The 20,647-nt window shown below is 51.1% G+C and overlaps 1 long non-coding RNA gene across 3 annotated transcripts; it reads left to right on the forward strand.

The window, feature by feature from the left end:
• The first annotated feature begins 7,088 nt into the window (after nt 1–7,088).
• Nucleotides 7,089–10,961, forward strand: LOC123063174 (uncharacterized). 3 transcript variants are annotated; one of them, XR_006430158.1, is made up of 4 exons: nt 7,089–7,224; nt 7,319–7,404; nt 7,787–8,053; nt 8,636–10,961. It is a non-coding gene; the product is annotated as an uncharacterized lncRNA (long non-coding RNA). The 3 variants fall into 3 exon arrangements; XR_006430155.1 differs by lacking the exon at nt 8,636–10,961 and having other exon boundaries at nt 7,787–7,868; nt 7,960–8,559; XR_006430154.1 differs by lacking the exon at nt 8,636–10,961 and having other exon boundaries at nt 7,787–8,559.
• The last annotated feature ends 9,686 nt before the right edge of the window (nt 10,962–20,647 follow it).

The following is a 20,647-nucleotide window of genomic DNA, read 5'->3' on the forward strand; positions in this document are numbered from 1 at the left end:
TGTCGTCCCCTATGCCTCGGCCATAGGGTCTATCATGTATGCCATGTTGTGTACCAGACCTGATGTAAACCTTGCCGTACGTTTGGTAGGAAGGTACCAAAGTAATCCCGGCATGGAACACTGGACAGTGGTCAAGAATATCCTGAAGTACCTGAAAAGGACTAAGGACATGTTTCTCGTCTATGGAGGTGACGAAGAGCTCGTCGTAAAGGGTTATGTCGATGCTAGCTTCGACACAGATCTGGATGACTCTAAGTCACAAACCGCATACGTGTATATTTTGAATGGTGGGGCAGTTAGCTGGTGCAGTTGCAAGCAAAGCGTCGTGGCGGGATCTACATGTGAAGTGCAGTACATGGCAGCCTCGGAGGCAGCACAAGAAGCAATCTGGGTGAAGGAGTTCATTACCGACCTAGGAGTTATTCCCAATGCGTCGGGCCCAATGACTCTTCTGTGACAACACTGGAGCTATTGCCCTTGCCAAGGAGCCCAGGTTTCACAGGAAGACCAGGCATATCAAGCGTCGCTTCAACTCCATTCGTGAAAATGTTCAAAATGGAGACATAGATATTTGTAAAGTGCATACGGACCTGAATGTCGCAGATCCGTTGACTAAACCTCTTCCTCGAGCAAAACATGATCAACACCAGAACTCTATGGGTGTTCGATTCATCACAATGTAACTAGATTATTGACTCTAGTGCAAGTGGGAGACTATTGGAAATATGCCCTAGAGGCAATAATAAAATGGTCATTATTATATTTCCTTGTTCATGATAATTGTCTATTGTTCATGCTATAATTGTGTTATCCGGAAATCGTAATACATGTGTGAATACATACACCACAATATGTCCCTAGTGAGCCTCTAGTTGACTAGCTCGTTGATCAATAGATAGTCATGGTTGCCTGACTATGGACATTAGATGTCATTTATAACGGGATCACATCATTAGGAGAATGATGTGATGGACAAGACCCAATCTTAAGCATAGCACAAGATCGTGTAGCTCGTCTGCTAGAGCTTTTCTAATGTCAAGTATCCTTTCCTTAGACCATGAGATTGTGCAACTCCCGGATACTGTAGGAATACTTTGAGTGTGCCAAACGTTACAACGTAACTAGGTGACTATAAATGTGCACTACGGGTATCTCCGAAAGTGTCTGTTGGGTTGGCACGAATCGAGACTGGGATTTGTCACTCCGCATGACAGAGAGGTATCTTTGGGCCCACTCGGTAAGACATCGTCGTAATGAGCTCAATGTGACTAAGGGTTGTTCACGGGATGATGTGTTGAGGAATGAGTAAAGTGACTTGCCGGTAACGAGATTGAACGAGGTATTGGGATACCAACGATCGAATCTTGGGCAAGTAACATACCGATTGACAAAGGGAACTGAATACGGGATTGATTGAATCCTCGACATCGTGGTTCATCTGATGAGATCATCGTGGAACTTGTGGGAGCCAACATGGGTATCCAGATCCCGCTGTTGGTTATTGGCTAGAGAGTTGTCTCGGTCATGTCTGCATGGTTCCCGAACCCGTAGGGTCTACACACTTAAGGTTCGGTGACGCTAGGGTTGTAGAGATATTAGTATGCGGTAACCCAAAAGTCGTTCGGAGTCCCGGATGAGATCTCGGACGTCACAAGGAGTTCCGGAATGGTCTGGAGGTAAAGATTTGTATATAGGAAGTCCAGTTTCGGCCACCGGGAAAGTTTCGGGGGTCACCGGTATTGTACCGGGACCACCGGAAGGGATCCGGGGGTCCACCGAGTGGGGCCACCTATCCCGGAGGGACCCATGGGCTGAAGTGGGAAGGGATCCAGCCCCTGGTGGGCTGGTGCGCCCCCCTTGGGCCTCCCTTGCGCCTAGGGTTGGAAAACCTAAGGGGATGGGGGCGCCTCCACCTGGCTTGGGGGCCAAGCCACCCGCTAGGCCGCCGGCCCCCATTAGATAGGATCTCTAGGGGTCGACGTCCCCCAGGCCCCCTATATATAGTGGAGGGGAGGGAGGGCAGCCGCACGCAAGTCCCTGGCGCCTTCCTCCCTCCCGTGACACCTCTTCCTCTCCGCTTGCGCTTGGCGAAGCCCTGCCGGGATCCCGCTACTTCCACCACCACGCCGTCGTGCTGCTGGATCTCCATCAACCTCTCCTTCCCTTGCTGGATCAAGAAGAAGGATGCGTCTCTCCCAACCGTATGTGTGTTGAGCGCGGAGGTGTCGTTCGTTCTGCGCTCGGTCATCGGTGATTTGGATCACGACGAGTACGACTCCATCAACTCCGTTCTCTTGAACGCTTCCGCTTGCGATCTACAAGGGTATCTAGATGCACTCCTCTCCCTCTCGTTGCTAGATGACTCCATAGATTGATCTTGGTGATGCGTAGAAAATTTTAAATTTGTGCTACGATCCCCAGCAAGAGCATCTCCAGCCGCGCCCCCAACAGGCCCCCAAGGCCGTTTTTTAGCGCCGGCGCCAAAAAATCGGCCCAGTCGCGCCCCCACGAGCCTGTTTTTCGCCGGATTGGGCCGAAATTGGCGCCGGCGCACGCAACCCGAACCCGGGGCGCTGGGGGCGCCCGGGGGTGCCGGCAGGAACGTTTTGGCGCGAAAGAGTGGCGGGACCGGCGCGTCAGCGAGACGAAGGTTGGTCGTCCTCATCATCTCGGTTTTCCCGCGGGGAATCAATGCCAAGGCTGCCGCCGGTCAGGCTGCCATTGATTCACGGGCGGCAAAGTGCGGCGACGCCGCCCCGCCTTCCGCCACGCGTTCGCACGCGTTCGCACGCGGCCACCCCCGAGCCGCTATAAAAGGCGCCCCTGGCCGCGCCGGTGAGGCACCCATCCATTGGCAGTCCTCCCCCTCCTCGCCGCCGTACTTCCTCCCCTCTCTCCGCCGTTCGAGCCCCTCTCTCTCCCCCCGGCAACCATGAGCGCGAGGTACCCCGGCGACGCGGCGGCGGCCAACGGTTTCGGCCGCCGCTCGCTGCATGCGTGGGAGGCCTACCTCCTCCACGAGGCCAACTACCCCGCGCCGCCCGACGTACGTGCTCCGTCGCGGTGGAGGCTCAGCGCCGGCGGGGTCCCTGTCCCCCCTCTGCCCGTCCCCGAGACGCCCTATTTCCACGCCGAGATCAAGCGTGCGCGAGCGTCCCCGGCGGCCGCGGAGCGGGCGCTCCCGTAGTACGTCGCCGACAACCACGCGGCGTGGGCGGCGTACTTCGGACGCCGGCAGGAGGAGCGGCTCGTCTCCACCAACAACACGCCGATGCCACGTGGCCGCAACAACAGCGAGGGCCGCCGCCTGTGGTGGGGCGTCCCTGGCCGCTCGCTCAGTGGCGTCCTCGCGCACATCGAGGGCGACAACGACCCGCCGCTTGAGTGAAGCAGCGCGCCAGGGCGAGGGGTCGAGCAGCAGCCGTGTCAAGGAGGAGAACCATCGGCCATAGTTTAGGTTTTTTTGTCCCTTTTATTCGTGTAAAAAACGCCTAAATTTCGCCGAAATTTGGCCATGTTTGTTCAAATTTGGCCGTGTTTATTGAAATTTGGACGAACTGTGGGGGCGACCTGGGTCGGTGGCTGGGAACGTGCTCGCCCCCACGCCGAAAAAAACGCCTGCTCGCCCCCAAGCGACGCTTTTTCGTGGCTTTGGGGGCCGAACGGCTGGAGATGCTCTTAAAATTTTATTGTGTAGAATGGGTGCAAGTTTTGGTTTTGGGAAGAAGAGTACATTGATATATTGATAGAGCGCAATTTAGTAGATGTTCGTGCACTTTTAGCTAGGATAGAGGCCAGAGATGAGACTAGTGCACTTGTTGCTAGAACAGAGGCTAGACATGAGACAGATACAATGAAGCAACATATACTTCTTTAGACTCGAAGAAGAAAGAAGAAAGAAGCACGCAAGATCGAGCCTCCTCCACATATCGACAATGAATGCATAGAGAAGGTGCTAATCCAACTTACAAGAGCAGTTATGGAAAACTCCTAATCCCACTATAGTCTGGGAGGAATCTACAGACTGATCGGGGTTGTTGTTCTTGTGGTTCTTGTTTTCTTTGGTCTTACTTTTCTAGTCAAAATTTGGTGATGTATTCCGATGTACCAAAAATCAATGATGAAAAAAGTTATGGACTTGCAAAGAAAAGTCTAAGCAGACAGGATGCGGCCGGGATGCGTCCGCGCGTTGGGCGCACGACCACCGCATCCCAGAAATTGCCCGGACACGACCCCATTGCTCTAACCAAACGGACAAAATCCGGGCAAAACGGATGTCCGGTGGGCTCGTCCGCTGGAGTTGGCCTGACACACGCCACCCCTCATTTGAGGTCAGTCAGGCCAACTCTACCGTGCGACCTCATTCTTTCCGGCCCTGTCTGTTTGGGGTAAAAGGGACAAACCGGTCGGCCCGGCACGCGATGGCCTGGATCCATCTGATCCGTTTTGTGTCTGGGCTGACCCATTTCGAGCGCAAACATGCACCGGGTTTGGGTCGTGGCGGACACCAAACGGGCGCGTCGCTCGTCCGCGTCGGGGCCGCTTGGCAGGCGGCCACCTACCTCCCACAAGCCCACATCAATGAGCATGCACGGGCAGCCTCGCCTGTCATCCGCCCAGGCGAACGGCCGCTGTCATTCTTAAATGGGAAAGCCATGGACCGGTCATCATCCACACTCTCACTTCACCCCGCGGTCTCCTCGAAACCCGACAGCACCAAACCCTAGCCTCGAACTTGCCGACCGGCCGCCTCGCAGCCATGGGCTTCAGGAACCAGGGCCGCAAGGGCAAGCACGACCGCGAGGCCGGCTCCTCCTTGGGACGCCGTCGCGGCTCCGTGAAAGAGGAGGCCGCTTCGCAGCCGCGTCGGCCCCCGCGCCTGCCCCGTTCACCATCGCCCCTAGGGCCGCCGGCGAGCGGGACCGGCAGTACCTGGCTGTGGACGTATGCCGGTGCTACTTGGAGACGAGGACGCCAGTCCCGTGTTGCGACGTCCACTTCCCCAGCAACCGGCACCTCTCCGTCGATCGGGTCCCGATCCCGCCGGTGCCGATGAGCGGCCATGCGCCGCGATGAGATCGAGCGCCGCCGCCGCCTCCTCCCCGACGACCTCTACTACGACAAGAGGTATGCCTCGATTCCGTGCTCTGGGACACGTGGCTCCAGGATGAGCACGACGTGCGGCGTGCGTCTTACTTCGCCGGCACGGTGTCGGGGCCGCCGCGGCCATGTCGGGAGGTGCGGGCGTACGCGGGTGCGCGGCCTCACGCCCACGCCGTCGCCTTCCCCGTCTCCGTCACCACCTCCACCTCCTCGCATGATAGCGGAGGAGGAGGCCCGTCTCATGGAGCGTGTCATGGAGGACTCCATGCGCACGCACGATGAGCGCCAATGGGAGGTTCTCAAGGAGATGACGGTCCTCTCCGCGGTCGGCGATGTCGCTATCCCCGAGCTGGAGATGGTGGCGGCGGAGGAGGTGATGGAGGAGGCGCCAGTGGCCGCGTTCCACCCGGGCCTGGTGGGCCAGCACTGGAGCTGGTCGTGCACGACTCCGGAGATGGCGCACATCATGGGGAGCGTGAACTGGTGCCCCATGCCGCCACAGTCACCGAAGCGGGACGCGTCGGCACGGGAGGAGGTGGTGCAGGCACCTGCCACCTTCCAGCCTGCCCCGACGAAGCACGGACCGCCGGCCCACCTCTGGACGCCGCCGGACTACATCGACCTCGTCAGTGACGATGACGACACCAGCGGCCACGGAAGACGGCGACGGCCACGACATCGACGGACGCGGTAGGACCGAGCGGACGGTGTTTTTTATTTTGTTTTTATGTTAATTATGGCACTGGGCCGTTAAGTGAATAGTGAAACTTGACCGTTTTGTGGCCGTGACCCCTAAATTATGTTTTTAGTTTTTTAACTGCGTTAATTTATCTTTTAAGTCATTTTATTTTAGTTTTTCTGTTTTTATCACGTCCAACACGGACATGATTTGGGGTGCGGTCGCGCATTGGGCGTATCCACGACCTAACGGACAGAGGCGAACATGGACGAACTCATTGCCGCCTTAAAGGGATAAAATTCAGCCAAACCGGCCATTCGTTTAGAGTCGTGCGGTTTAGTTGGCCTCAGTCGGTCAGTAGTCATGCATGCATCATCAGGCACTAGCAGCATCTCTCTGGACTGTGCTGTAGCAGTTGCTTGCTGAGCTTCGTTTTCCAAGACCGAATCCATCAATCCCTCCATCCATCCATCAAAGTGTCTACCATCCACGACAGACGGACACGGGTGGCCTAGCTAGCACCGCTACGCATGCAGCGCACCTGCACGGTCGTCCCGGAAAGTCCATGAGGCATGGGCTCCCTCCCCTCTGCTCACGGCCATGACTCGTCTATGTATAGCGCCATAAGGAAAGCTGATTTTTTGTCCAAAAGGACCACCTCATCAGATGAATTGACAAAAAGAACTACATGTGAATCAATTTAATAAAAAAGACCTCCCCAGCGGTGACGGCAGGCGCGGCAGGCGACACGTGTCATCTGCCGCCACGCGTGGAGGCGGCGGGTCCTGTCACCACGGCAGGAGGCGGCCAGCGATTGTATAACATTTTCCGCACAGTGCGTGAAGCAGGGATGGAACGGGGCATGGCATGTGGGCCCTGACGCCATTGTAGTAGGCGGCCGCGTCAGCTATTGCTGCACCCAAGCCGACAGCTGCTGCTGCTCGCGGGCGAAGGCATGGGCCCTACCGTCACCAGCGCCGGCGGCCACCCTGCTGCGCGCGTCCGGCCCGACGTATACGACGCTAATTCCCCTGTAGACATGCCTCATTCTCACGCACGGGAATCTGTGAACTTTGACCCTTTGTACCGACACTCAGCAGTGCTCCGCACTAGTTGCTTTGGCGATGCTGCTGCCCGGGAATCACGCCGGCTTTTCCTTCTTTTGCCTCAGCGGATATGATGGCACTGCGGGAATCACTCACACGCTGCGGGAATCCGAGGCTGTGGGAACCTTTTGTGCCGACACTACAGGGATCCTCTTCCTTTTATATAGTATGCTTATGCTCCGTGCGTAAACACACTGTTTTTGGCCTCCTCTTCTTCTACTCTTTGCGTGTAAGAACAAAGAGAAAGCAAAACTCACTAGGCACTTTCACTCGTGATTTAGGATGATTTAGAGTTGGATTTTGAATATGCTGAAGTTGAAGAAAAGATAGACGAAGGTAAGATCTATCCATTTTTGTTGGTTTCGTTCACATGCATGAAGTTTGTACTCTTTTTGTTTAGTTCATAACTATGTGTTCTCTGTTGTGTTAGATATTATTTCATCACTTTTTGGAGTCATTTAGAGCTTCAGGAGTAGGATTTGTGTAGTGAAGTGAACTACGAAGTTGAAGATCAAGGTATGAGCTTTGCGATACATTGATTTTTTTGTGCATGCAGGGTGGTAATTAGTTCGTCTTTTAGCTCGTCATTAGCTATGCGATGTTAGTGCTTTGAGGTTAGAAATAATTTCAGACGGCAGATGTAGCATTTATACTATTTGTTTAGAAGAGTAGGTTGAAGATGTTGTATCAATGTTAGGTGCGTCCATTAATATTGACATGCGGGAAATCTTAATACGGTAATTAAGAAAAAAATGTACTATAATTGTTCATTGCATGTGGTATGTTTATTAATAAGTGTATAGTTAGGAAATCATAGGTCTAATTTTTTATGCCGCAATAATATAAATTTTCTATGTTAAGATTACGTGCTAATGTACTTAATGATGTATGTAATTAGGTTAAATAATTCATCTTAGTAGCAAATAAGGAGGAGATGTGACTGAAGAAATTGTGTTTCCGTCTTCGCTGTCCCTTTTAAGGTGATGACCACATACATGCACATGCTATTTTCATACTTTTAGTAGCAGAAAGAAAAATCCATGTATAATATTTATGTTCATGTGATAATAGATTGACTCTGTTCATATAGTACTGGTGACGGATATTTATTCGAATTATTTTGACGCTTAATTGCATTCGCAAGCACATCCATATTGGAGCTAAGGTATAAAATGACGCCGTAATTTTGTTACTATTTTTATATTGATGTACTGTTGTGAATAATGTGCACGCCGCTGCAAATATTATTATTTGTAAATAAATGATTGTTATCGTATCATATGAAAAAAAAAAGCCGGAAGATATTAAATGTTTTACTCATATGATATTAAAATGATATTATCGTACTATTACGTTTAGTGATTGTTTGGATAGCGAGTAATTATCCTTGGTTTTGTCATAACCTGTTGTAAGAAAACCATTTTTAACTAATAGTCGTTTTTCTAAAAGCTCAGTTTTTGCATGTTACTAGAACCAGTTTAGGATATTTTGGGGGTAGTTAGAGAAAAGCAAACAGAGTTTTAGTTTGTTACGCTCGCAGACAAGTTTGAGAAAAAAATAGATCTCTAAATACCCGTTAACCAAACAACCCCTTAAAGTCTAACCAAATGATTCTAAAAACAAACTGAATATTTGTAGCGAAAATACGGTTATTATTTTAGTCGTATGATATGTAAATGTTTTCATCGTACTAGTACTAAATGTTCAGTTACTAATTGTTTGAAATGTAAACATATATGTTGATTAGGTACTATGGAAAATTTAGTAGTGTACTATGGGAATGTCTTACGCGACGGTCCTTTCGGGGTGGATGTGTCCTTGTGCGAGTCGACTACAGTTGTAGTGAGAGACATCACCAATGTGGGTTACGCAGCAGTCAGAAGGTGCATCCGAGCAGTGTTTGGCCCAGGGATGCAGGGAAAAAAATGACAATGGAGGCCTTCGTCGTTGACGGAGGAACTGATGGGACAGTTGCCCGTTGGGGATTGCAGCCTGTCACAGGTGATCGGTCGTGGGGGTCGTACATGAGGTTTGCAAGCAATCCCAATAACTCAATATATGGTCAGCCGATGGTGTATGTGGAGTTCATTTCAGTCACTGATGTTGCTGGATGCAGTAGCAGGGGTGGTGAGGTCGAGTTGGCCATCACATCAGCCCTTAGCGTCGGCCCATCGGAACCGACAGGCGGCCAGCCTGTGTATGACACTGGATATTGGTTTGCGGCCGTTGACATGAGAGATTGCCGGAGGCGCTAGATGATGATGATCATTCTTCTGCGTCTTCGGAGTCAAGCGAAGAAGAAGATGTTCCTCCTCAGAGGGCGATCGCGGTGGCACTGCAACCTGGGTTTTTACAGGATATGAGCATCACCAATGAATTTCACTCTGTTTCTGGCCTAGGAGCGGGGAGCCTGGAGGTTGGGCAAGTTTTCCCAGACAAGAAGTCTGCTTACCAGGCAATGAGTAGCTATGCAATCGCCATCCATTGCCAGCATAGAGTGAAGTAGTCTGATAAAACGGAGTTGAAGGTCATATGCATCCACGCCGCGAAAGGTTGCCGCCAAAGAGTTCTTGCTAGACTGAAGCCTAGGGTATGTCAGTCATGGCATATCACAAAAATAGTGGAGCATAGCTATGAGCAAACTGGGCTCTTTCAAATCACTGCATTGTGACAGCAAGATATGTGGCACAGATGATGAAAACGATTGTGCAGGGAAGTCTCAACATTAGTGTTAGGGCTCTGCAAAAAGATGCAGAAGATCAAATTCGCTTCCCTGTCAGCTACAACAAGTCTAGGTGTGCGAAGGAAAATATATTCAAGAACTTGTATGGTACCTATAACGAGGCCTATTCTTATGCACCCAGAATGCTTCATCACATAGCAAGTGCTAATAGGGGGACTCAAGTTTGGCGGAGAGAACATGCAAACCCAATGAACTCGGGTGAGCTAATCCTGGACCGCTTATTCTGGGCATTCGCCCAGACTAAACAAGCCTTCAGGCACTATCGCCCGGTACTATCAGTTGATGGTACCTTTCTCACTAGAAAGTACAAGGGCACACTATTGGTGGCGATTGCAGCGGATGCAACTAATCAACTTCTTCCTATTTCATATGCACTGGTCGAGAGCGAGAACAAAGATAGCTGGTTGTGGTTCCTGAGCTGCGTGAAGATGGGTGTCGTGAAAGAGCGTGAAGGTGTTTGCATCATCTCTGATCGCAAACTGGCTTATTAAGCGCTCTTGACATAATTAAGGCGTCGGAACAAGAGTGGGGCTGGCCCGATCTAGAGGGAAGGTGGTGCATGAGTCATTTGGCAGCAAACTTTTACTCCAAATTCAAAAACAAGGATTGGTTCAAGTTATTCAAGAGGATGTGCATGCAAAAAAACTGAAGCCAAAATGAATGCGATCTGGGCGGGTATCAATGGTGAGATCGACCGCGCGGCCTTACCACAGAGAGAAGACCGGAGGGGTCGTAGGACGCCCATAAATTAGAGCTAGTGGATCCGCGAGAATTGTCCTTATTTGGACAAGTGGGCGCAGGCTCACGACACCGGGGCTCGGTATGGAATAATGACCAGCAACATGTCAGAGGTGTACAATGGTGTTCTTAAAGGGGTGCGAGCACGACCTATCACAGCCCTAATTGAAGTAACTTGGAACCGGACCCTATCATACTTTGCAGACAAGGTCACCGTCGCCAAAGCACAAGTTGAATTGAACAAGCCATGGTCCGAGAAGATGCAAGGACATCTGGACGAGAAAGCAAAGAAGTTCCAAAGTCATGGCTGCAGGAAAGTGGACACACTTAGGAATAAGTGGGAGGTCAATGTGCGAGCCAAGTACGTTAAGGGTCACCACAGAGGATCAAAAAAGCAAGCTGTCACCCTCGGCCCAACGTCCTGTGAATGAACTTGTAACAAGCCCAAGCTTGAGGGCTACCCTTGCAGTCATGTGCTCCGGGCGGCTGCTGATCAAAAAAATCAGTGTCGAGCCATACATATCGCCGTTCTTCAACATGTACAATCTGTAAAACACTTGGAACGGTGAGTTCTGGGCTTGGGGCATTGATATGAACTACAAAGTGTTGTGGCCAGATGGGCCGAAATGGGTTCCGAACGCCGACTAGAGAGAACCGCAAAGGGACGGCATCAGTCTAGGCATCATCGCAGTGACATGGACCATAGCTAGATGGGAGAACCAAGGCGATGCCACGTTTGCAGGTGTCCTGGACATTCACGCAGAGAATGCTCGTATCGAGCCAACAACACCGCATGATGTTGATATATCTGTACTCGCTATGTCTATTTATATTTCTACTCGTTATGTGTACTTATATTAAATTTAAATTGAATCTCTTTGTATTATTGTACTCATGATGTTAACTTCAGATAATTAATGTAAATTGTACCTCTTTGTATTTTTTAAGTTAATTTTGATTTGCATTTGTATTTGTGTCTTCCTCATAATTTATATTTATATGTTTGTGTGCAAGTTATGGCTGAAGTGCCAGTGCTTTTGCAGGGGCCCCATGACGCCAGCCATCGTTGCCATCTATTTTTGAACCCAAATACTAAGCATGATTATCGGCCTTTCAGACTTCGAACCATAAAGAAAACATGGCCAATACACAATTTTTTCCTTTCTCATCTTGATGCTTATGGACTACAAGGTTTTGCTATACTCACATCATGCAACGACCAATTACGTTTGGACCCATCCCTTTTGACATTCCTTATTGATTGGTGGAGACCTGAAACCCACACCTTTCACTTTCGTTTTGGGGAGCTTGCACCTACACTAAAAGATGTTTCTATGATCACTGCTCTACCAATTAGAGGTGAGTCGTTAGTCTCTCCACGAGTGTCTTCATCTTGGGCATTAGATATCCCGAGGGCCACCAAAACATTGTGATTCTGGCATTTCCATCCCAAGACGGGCTGCTATATCTAATGCCCAAGATGAAGACACTCGTGGAGAGACTAACGACTCACCTCTAATTGGTAGAGCAGTGATCATAGAAACATCTTTCAGTGTAGGTGCAAGCTCCCCAAAACGAAAGTGAAAGGTGTGGGTTTCAGGTCTCCACCGGTCAATGAGGGATGTCAAAAGGGATGGGTCCGGACGTAATTGGTCGTCACATGTTGTGAGCATAGCAAAACCTTGTAGTCCATAAGCGTCAAGGTGAGAAAGGAAAGAATCGTGTATTGGCCATGTTTTCTTTATGGTTCAAAGTCTGAAATGCCGATAATTATGCTTAGTATTTGGGTTCAAAAATAGGTGGCAACGGTGGCTGGTGTCATGGGGCCCCTGCAAAAGCACTGGCACTTCAGCCATAACCTGCACACAAACATATAAATATAAATTATGAGGAAGACACAAATACAAATGCAAATCAAAATTAACTTAAAAATACAAAGAAATACAATTTACATTAATTATCTAAAGTTAACATCACGAGTACACTAATACAAAGAGATTCAATTTGAATTTAATATAAGTACACATAACGAGTAGAAATATAAATAGACATAGCGTGTACAGATATATCAACATCATGCGATGTTGTTGGCTCGACACGGGCATTCTCTGCGTGAATGTCCAGTACACCTGCAAACGCGGCATCGCCTTTGTCCTCCCATGTGGCTATGGTCCATGTCATTGCGATGACGCCTAGACTGACGTCGTCCCTTTGCGGTTCTCATCAAGTCAGCGTTCGGAACCCATTTCGGCCCATCTGGCCACAACATTTTGTGGTTCATATCAATGCCCCAAGCCTAGAACTCACCGTTCCAAGTGTTGTACAGATTGTACATGTTGAATTACGGCGATATGTATGGCTCGACATTGATTTTTTTGATCAGCAGCCGTCCGGAGCACATGACTGCAAGGGTAGCCCTCAAGCTTGGGCTTGTTACAAGTACACTCACAGGACGTTGAGCCGAGGGTGACAACTTGCTCTTTGATCCTCTATGGTGACCTTTAATGTACTTGGCACGCACATTGACCTCCCACTTATTCCTAAGTGCGTCCACTTTCTAGCAGCCATGACTTTGGGACTTCTATGCTTTCTCGTCCAGATGTCTTTGCATCTTCTCGTACCATGGCTTGTTCAATTCAACTTGTGCTTTGGTGACGGTGACCCTGTCTGCAAAGTATGACAAGGTTCGGTTCCAAGTTTCTTCAATTAGGGCTGTGATAGGCAGTGCTCGCACCCCTTTAAGAACACCATTGTACACCTCTGACATGTTGTTGGTCATTATTTCATACCAAGCCCCGGTGTCGTGAGCCTGCGCCCACTTGTCCAAATAAGGGCAATTCTCGCGGTTCCACTGGCTCAAATTTATGGGCGTCCTTCGACCCCTCCGGTCTTCTCTCTGTGGCAAGGCCGCGCGGTCGATCTCACCATTGATACCTGCCCAGATCGCATTCATTTTGACTTCAGTTTTTTGCATGCACATACTCTTGAATAACTTGAACCAATCCTTGTTTTTGAATTTGGAGTAAAAGTTTGCTGCCAAATGCCTCATGCACCACCTTCCCTCTAGATCGGGCCAGCCCCACTCTTGTTCCGACGCCTTAATTATGTCAAGAGTGCTTAATGATCCAGTGTTGCGATCAGAGATGATGCAAACACCTTCACGCTCTTTCACGACACCCATCTTCACGCAGCTCAGGAACCACAACCAGCTATCTTTGTTCTCGCTCTCGAGCACTGCATATGCAATAGGAAGAAGCTGATTATTTGCATCCGCTGCAATCGCCAAAAATAGTGTGCCCTTGTACTTTCCTATGAGAAAGGTACCATCAACTGATAATACCGGGCGACAGTGCCTGAAGGCTTGTATAGTGTAGGCGAATGCCCAGAATAAGCGGTCTAGGATTAGCTCACCCAGGTTCATTGGGTTTGGACGTTCTCTCCGCCAAACTTGAGTCCCCATATTAGCACTTGCTATCTGATGAAGCATTCTGGGGGCATAAGAATAGGCCTCCTCATAGGTACCGTACAAGTTCTTGAATATATTTTCCTTCGCACCCCTAGCCTTGCTGTAGCTGACAGGGAAGCCAATTTGATCTTCTGCATCTTTTTGCAGAGCCCTAACACTAATGTTGAGACTTCCATGCACAATCGTTTCCATCGTCTGTGCCACATATCTTGCTGTCACATTGCAGTGGTTTGAAAGAGTCCTAGTTTGCTCACAGCTATGCTCCACTATTTTTGTGATATGCCATGACTGACATACCCCAAGCTTCAGTCCAGCGAGAACTCTTCCGTGGCAACCTTTCGCGTTGTGGATGTATATGACCTTCAACTCTGTTTTATCAGACTGCTTCACTCTATGTTGGCGGATGGAGATTTCATAGCTACTCATTGCCTGGTAAGCAGACTTCTTGTCTGGGAAAACTTGCCCAACCTCCAGGCTCCCTACTCCTAGGCCAGAAACAGAGTGAAATTCATTGGTGATGCTCATATCCTGTAAAACCCAGGTTGCAGTGCCGCCACGATCTCGCTCTGGGGAGGAACATCTTCTTCTTCGCTTGACACCAAAGACGCAGAAGAATGATCATCATCATCTAGCGCCTCCGGCAATCCCTCCACGTGTTCGCTCATGTAAACGGCCGCAGACCAATATCCAGTGTCATACACAGGCTGGCCGCCTGTCGGTTCCGATGGGCCGACGCTAGGGGCAGATGTGATGGCCAACTCAACCTCACCACCCCTGCTACTGCATCCGGCAACATCAGTGACTGAAATGAACTCCACATACACCATCGGCTGACCATACATTGAGTTATTGGGATTGCTTGCAAACCTCATGTACGACCCCCATGACCGATCACCTGTGACAGGCCGCAAACCCCAACGGGCAACTGCCCCATCATTCCTCTGTCAACGACGAAGGCCTCCATTGCCATTTTTCCCCTGCATCCCTGGGCCAAACACCGCTCGGATGCACCTTCTGACTGCTGTGTAACCCATGTTGACCATGTCTCTCACTACAACTGTAGTCGACTCGCACAAGGACACATCCACCCCGAAAGGACCGTCACATAAGACGTTCCCATAGTACACTGCTAAATTTTCCATAGTACCTAATCAACATACATGTTTACATTTCAAACGATTAGTAACTGAACATTTAGTACTAGTACGATGGAAACATTTACATATCATATGACTAAAATAATAACCATATTTTCGTTACAAATATTCGGTTTGTTTTTGGAATCAATTGCTTAGACTTTAAGGGGTTGTTTGGTTAACGGGTATTTAGAGATCTATTTTTTCTCAAACTCGTCTACGAGCGTAACAAACTAAAACTCTGTTTGCTTTTCTCTAACTACCCCAAAAATATCCTAAACTGGTTCTCGTAACATGCAAAAGCTGAGATTTTGGAAAAAATGACTATTAGTAAAAAATGGTTTTCTTACAACAGGTTATGACAAAACCAAGGGTAATTACTCGCTATCCAAACAATCACTAAACATAATAGTATGATAATAACATTTTAATATCATATTAGTAAAACATTTAATTTCTTCCGGCTTTATTTTTTTCATGTCATATGATAACAATCATTTATTTACAAATAATAATATTTGCAGTGGCATGCACATTATTCACAACAGTACATCAATATAAAAAATAGTAACAAAATTACGGCGTCATTTGATACCTTATCTCCAATATGGTTGTGCTTGCAAATGCAATTAAGCGTCAAAATAGTTCGAATAAATATCCGTCACCAGTACTATATATATGAACGGACTCAACCTATTATCACATGAATATCAATATTACACATGAATTTTTCTTTCTACTATCAAAAGTATGAAAATAGCACTTGCATATATGTGGTCATCACCTCAAAAGGGACAACGAAGACTGAAACACAATTTCTTCAATCACGTCATCTCCTCCTTGTTTGCTACTAAGATGAATTATTTTACCTAATTACATACATCATTAAGTACATTAGCTCGTAATCTTAACATAGAAAATTTCTATTATTGCGACATAAAAAAGGAGACCTATGATTTCCTAACTATAGACTTATTAATAAACATACCACATGCAATGAACAATTACAGTACAATTTTTCTTAATTACCGTATTGAGATTTCCCGCATGTCAATACTAATGGACGCAACATTGATACAACATCTTCAACCTACTCTTCTAAAAAAATAGTATAAATGCTACATCTGTCGTCTGAAATTATTTCCAACCTCTAAGCACTAACATCTCATAGCTAATGACGAGCTAAAAGACGAACTAATTACCACCCTGCATGCACAAAAAAATCAATGTATTGCAAAGCTCATACCTTGATATTCAACTTCGTAGTTCACTTCGCTGTACATCCTACTCCTGAAGCTCTAAATGTCTCCAAAAAGTGATGAAATAATACCAAACACAACAGAGAACACATAGTTATGAACTAAACAAAAAGAGTACAAACTTCATGCATGCGAACGAAACGAACAAAAGTGGATAGATATGTCGTCGTTCTGGGAACGGGGGTCCCCAGACTTGCCTGCCTGCGGCCTGCGGCGTGGCTCAAGTGGGGACCCAGCGCGGCCCATCTTCATCAGCTCAAGCTCAGGACCCTCGCGAGGGGCCAAGCCTCGCAGGGCGGACGACATGAAGCTTCTCAGAGGCAGCCTCATCAGGCAGGCTCGCGAGGAGGCGGAGAGATCAAGGCAGGGGTACCTCGCGAGGAACCCGTGATGCAAGACATGACGATCGAGACCAAGCAGGCGCCGGCCTGCGCAGTTTCCTTGTTTCCTCTTTGGTGCAAAGGGGGCAAGCACAGGCCAAGGCATCGGGCCAAGGTTGCCATTCCGGAGCAACGAGACCAAGACCAGCAGAGTGGCAGGATGGAGGTCACCGTGGAGCATAAGACGGCGTCATCACCAGTACTTTTGGTAGCCGAAGACCACCTTTGGTCAGGATAACTTGTACTACATGTTCCCCTTCAAAATGGCCAATTGTTGGCGCCCTTCCCGCTCATTATTTGGGGAGAGGCCCCGGGTCTCTATAAATAGAGTTAGCCACCACAGAGTAGAGACATCTAGAAAACATCCAGAGATCTGGTAGAGCCGTAGCAGAGAGAGAGATAGGCGACTGAACTCACCCTAGCAGTTCATCGCACCAGCTCAAGAACACCTCTCGTGAGGCTGTTCTTCCCTTGTACTATTCATCATCAGCCCCTGAGGCAATCCACCACACCACACACTGGAGTAGGGTATTACACCACAACGGTGGCCCGAATCAGTATAAACCTTGTGTCCCTTGAGTTGTTCGTTGTTTCCATCTTAGATCGTGCGAGGAGATTGGACGTAGATCAGTAGGGGAGAGATCTCCGCGCGCACCCCAGTGTTCGAAGCTCAAGGGTCTACCGAAACCTGAAATCCGACATTTGGCATGCCAGGTAGGGGTGCACCGGAATCTTTCTTCCGCCGTTCGCGTGTGATCTTCTGTCGTGTCCATGGCTGATGCTCGACGGGCTCGCGCTGAGCGTCGGGCTGCTCTCGCCACCCGCGTCGCCCAGACGGCGCCCGTCGGCGGATGTCCTCGTCGTTCCCCGTCGCCTTCCGCCAACGCCGCCACCGGCCCGGCGGGGAACGAGCAGCAGGCCTCCTCCCAGCATCCTTCGGTGCGGCGGGAGGGCCGCACCGCCACACCGTCGCTGACTCCAGCCGCTTCGTCGTCCCACGCCCGTCGCGCCCCCACGGACGCGCACGCCGCGCTGCTCCTGGCAAGAGAACTCTTGCACTACCGCCCCTTTGACGACCTCTATGAAGACTGGCTCGCCCGCATCACCGAGCTTGTCAGCGCCGCGGGAGGCTCCCCCTTGCCGTCCCTCTCGCTACCTCGCCCTCCATTCCGCGCAGGAGGCGAAGATCAGGAGGTGCCTCCACCACCTCCTCCCCAAGGAGGCACCCTGGCTCCAAGGCGCGCAGCCCCGGGGCGAGACCCTCCGCGTCCGGTGCCTGCGCAGCAAGAAAGGAGCTGCCAAGAGATCCCTCTTCCCCAAGAAGGTGCTCGCGCGCTCCCAGCGCCGGCGCGCCAAGATCGCGTCCCTGCACCTCCACGCCAAGACCCCGCGCTGCTCCAAGCGGCGGCGCGTGGTAATCCCCATGAGAAAGCCCAGTATAAGCAAAAGGCACCGGTGGCCACAGCAGGCTGCCGTGCCCTCACCCACGAGCTACGCGGCGTCGCATGGCCAGGCAAGTTCAAGCCTGACCTGCCCCCTCGCTACGATGGCACGGCGGACCCGGCGGAGTTCCTGCAGCTTTATGAGCTATGCATCGAGGCCGCCAACGGAGACGAAAGGGTCATGGCGAACTGGTTTCTCATGGCGCTCAAGGACGGGGCCCGCACCTGGCTCCTGAACCTGGCTCCTGGCACAATCTCCTCCTGGGACGAGATGCGCACTCGCTTCATTGCCAACTTCCAGGGCACTCGCGACCGGCCCCCAACCATGAGCGATCTGCACCGCATCAAGCAGCAGCAAGGGGAAACCCTGCATAAATACATCCAGCGCTTCAACAACGCTCGCCTCAAGATCCCCAAGGTGACTGAAGAAGCTATCATCTCGGCCTTCTCCGATGGCGTACGCGACGTCAAGATGAAGGAGGAGCTAGAAATCCATGCAGACCTGTGCACATCCCTGGAGCTATTCAACTTGGCGACCAAGTGCGCCAGGGCTGAGGAGGGGCACCTTTCCCTCCTCGAGCTCCCGGCTACCGACCCAGAAGAGAAGAAGCCCAAGGACAAGGACGTGAAGCGCAAGGGGGCTGCCGTGCTTGGAGCGGAGCCAGACACCAAGCGAGGCAGGGATCAGCCTGAGTCATCCAAAGGCAGCCGGTACTACGTGTACCACGACCTCCACATCCACAACACCAACGAATGTCAAGAGCTCAGGGCCGTGAGAGATGGACGTGTCGGCCTACGCCTTGAGAGCAACGACAGGGGCTATGGCAGAGGAGGAGGAAGAAGTGGCGGACGATGGGAAGACCGTGGCCCTCACCAAGGGTGGCGTGACCGACCTCGCAAGGATCACTGGCAAGACCAGCCTTGTGAGGGAGGCTGGAGAGATCAGCCTCGTGAGGATCGCCCGCGCGGCAACGCAGGCCTTCCTCCTCTGCCGCCACCGCCAAGGAGGAACAAAGACCAACATCAGGACGAGGGGGCTGGGGGCTTCCAGGAGCCGCGCGCAATCGCTTGCATCTTGGGTGGCGCGCAGGCCCCAGCCTCGCAGCGCATCTTCAAGCAGTTTGCTCGTGAGGTGAATGCAGTCCTCCCCAAGCTTGAGGCCACGCGCCCTCCTAGGTTGTCCGCATGCGCTATCATGTTCAGCTTAGCGGATCAGCTCAAGTGCGCGACAACAACCGGAGTCCTCCCTATGCTTTGCTCCCCAGTCATCAGCAACGTGCAGGTCACTAGGACCCTCACGTCCTGTCCGTCGAGACATTCGACAATCTCCAAGTGCCGTACGATCAGCTTCAGCTAACCAAGCCCTTCTCAGGAGTCACTGATGGTTCCACTGTTCCGATAGGGCAAGTTCGCCTTCCAGTCACCTTCGGGCAGTGCAACAACTACCGCACCGAGCTCATCGACTTCAACGTCGCCCACATGCGTTTGCCATACAACGCCATCCTCGGGTACCCAGCCCTGGCCAAGTTCATGGCAGTAAGTCACCATGGATACAATGTCCTCAAGATGCCAGGAAGCGGTGGAGTCATCATCGTACCGTGTGAAGAAAGGGATGCAGTGTGTTCACTTGAGCGCGCGTTCCATGCCGCAGCAATCGAAGACCCGGACCGCGAAAATGGAAGACTTCCCGAGGCGACCCCCAAAAAGAAGAAGGCTTCGCCTGGCCCAAGCCATCAGGAGGCAGGCGCCTCCGGAGGTGTTGGGTCAGGATCTGCGCCCAATCAGGGAGCGCCACCCTCTCTCGCATAGGAAGGCGCACCCGGCGCCCTCCTCGGGCAGGGCTTGGGGGCTCTTTCTTGGAGAGCCACCGACTTTGCCCAGGTCGCGAGGGAGGCGCTCGGGCACCACTTGGAGGGGTGCTTCTAGGCACGTTTCCCTCAGGAAGGTACAAGGCAAGAAATACCAAACCCTCAAGAGTTCATCGCAAGCAACACTCAGGAGCTACAGGAGTCGAGAGTCATGCGAGGCAGTCGCGCTTGCCCGCCATGACCCCACATCCAGGCAAGGAAGGTGAGCTGCGCGTCTGCATCGATGTACCGGGGCTCAACCGAGCCGCGTCTCAGGAGCGCCTCTGGCCTTCACGCGCGGGGCGTTGCGAGGGTCCGCCTCACAGCTACGTTCGCATGCCTTTCGGCCTGCCGAACGCGGTCGCCGCTCATCGGCGCCTGCTGAGGACCATTCTGGAGGCTCAGGAGGCCAGGCATGGTAGGTCCTAGCGGTGATGGAGATGGCTCTTGGAGACCCACCTGTGCCCCCGGAGCCTCCTGAGGCTCCTGGGCCTGGGGGCTCATGAGGGTCGACGTCTTCATCACGCATCGCCCGCTTCTTCAGCATCACTTCATCTTCAACGGCACCAGGTGACATCTTTCCAAGTTTCGTTTTTAGCTGGGAGCGCCCACAGGGCTGCATCATTCCCAAGCCGTGTGGGTCCGTCCCTGCGGCATGTATCCGTTTTGCTTATGCTCTTTACTTACCTTGTCGAGGGCGCCCCTCGGGCTGCATCATCCTCGAGCTGCTCGGGCCTGGCCCTGCGGC

Source organism: Triticum aestivum, chromosome 3A (genome assembly GCF_018294505.1).
Source record: "Triticum aestivum cultivar Chinese Spring chromosome 3A, IWGSC CS RefSeq v2.1, whole genome shotgun sequence".
NCBI classification, from domain to species: Eukaryota; Viridiplantae; Streptophyta; class Magnoliopsida; order Poales; family Poaceae; genus Triticum; species Triticum aestivum.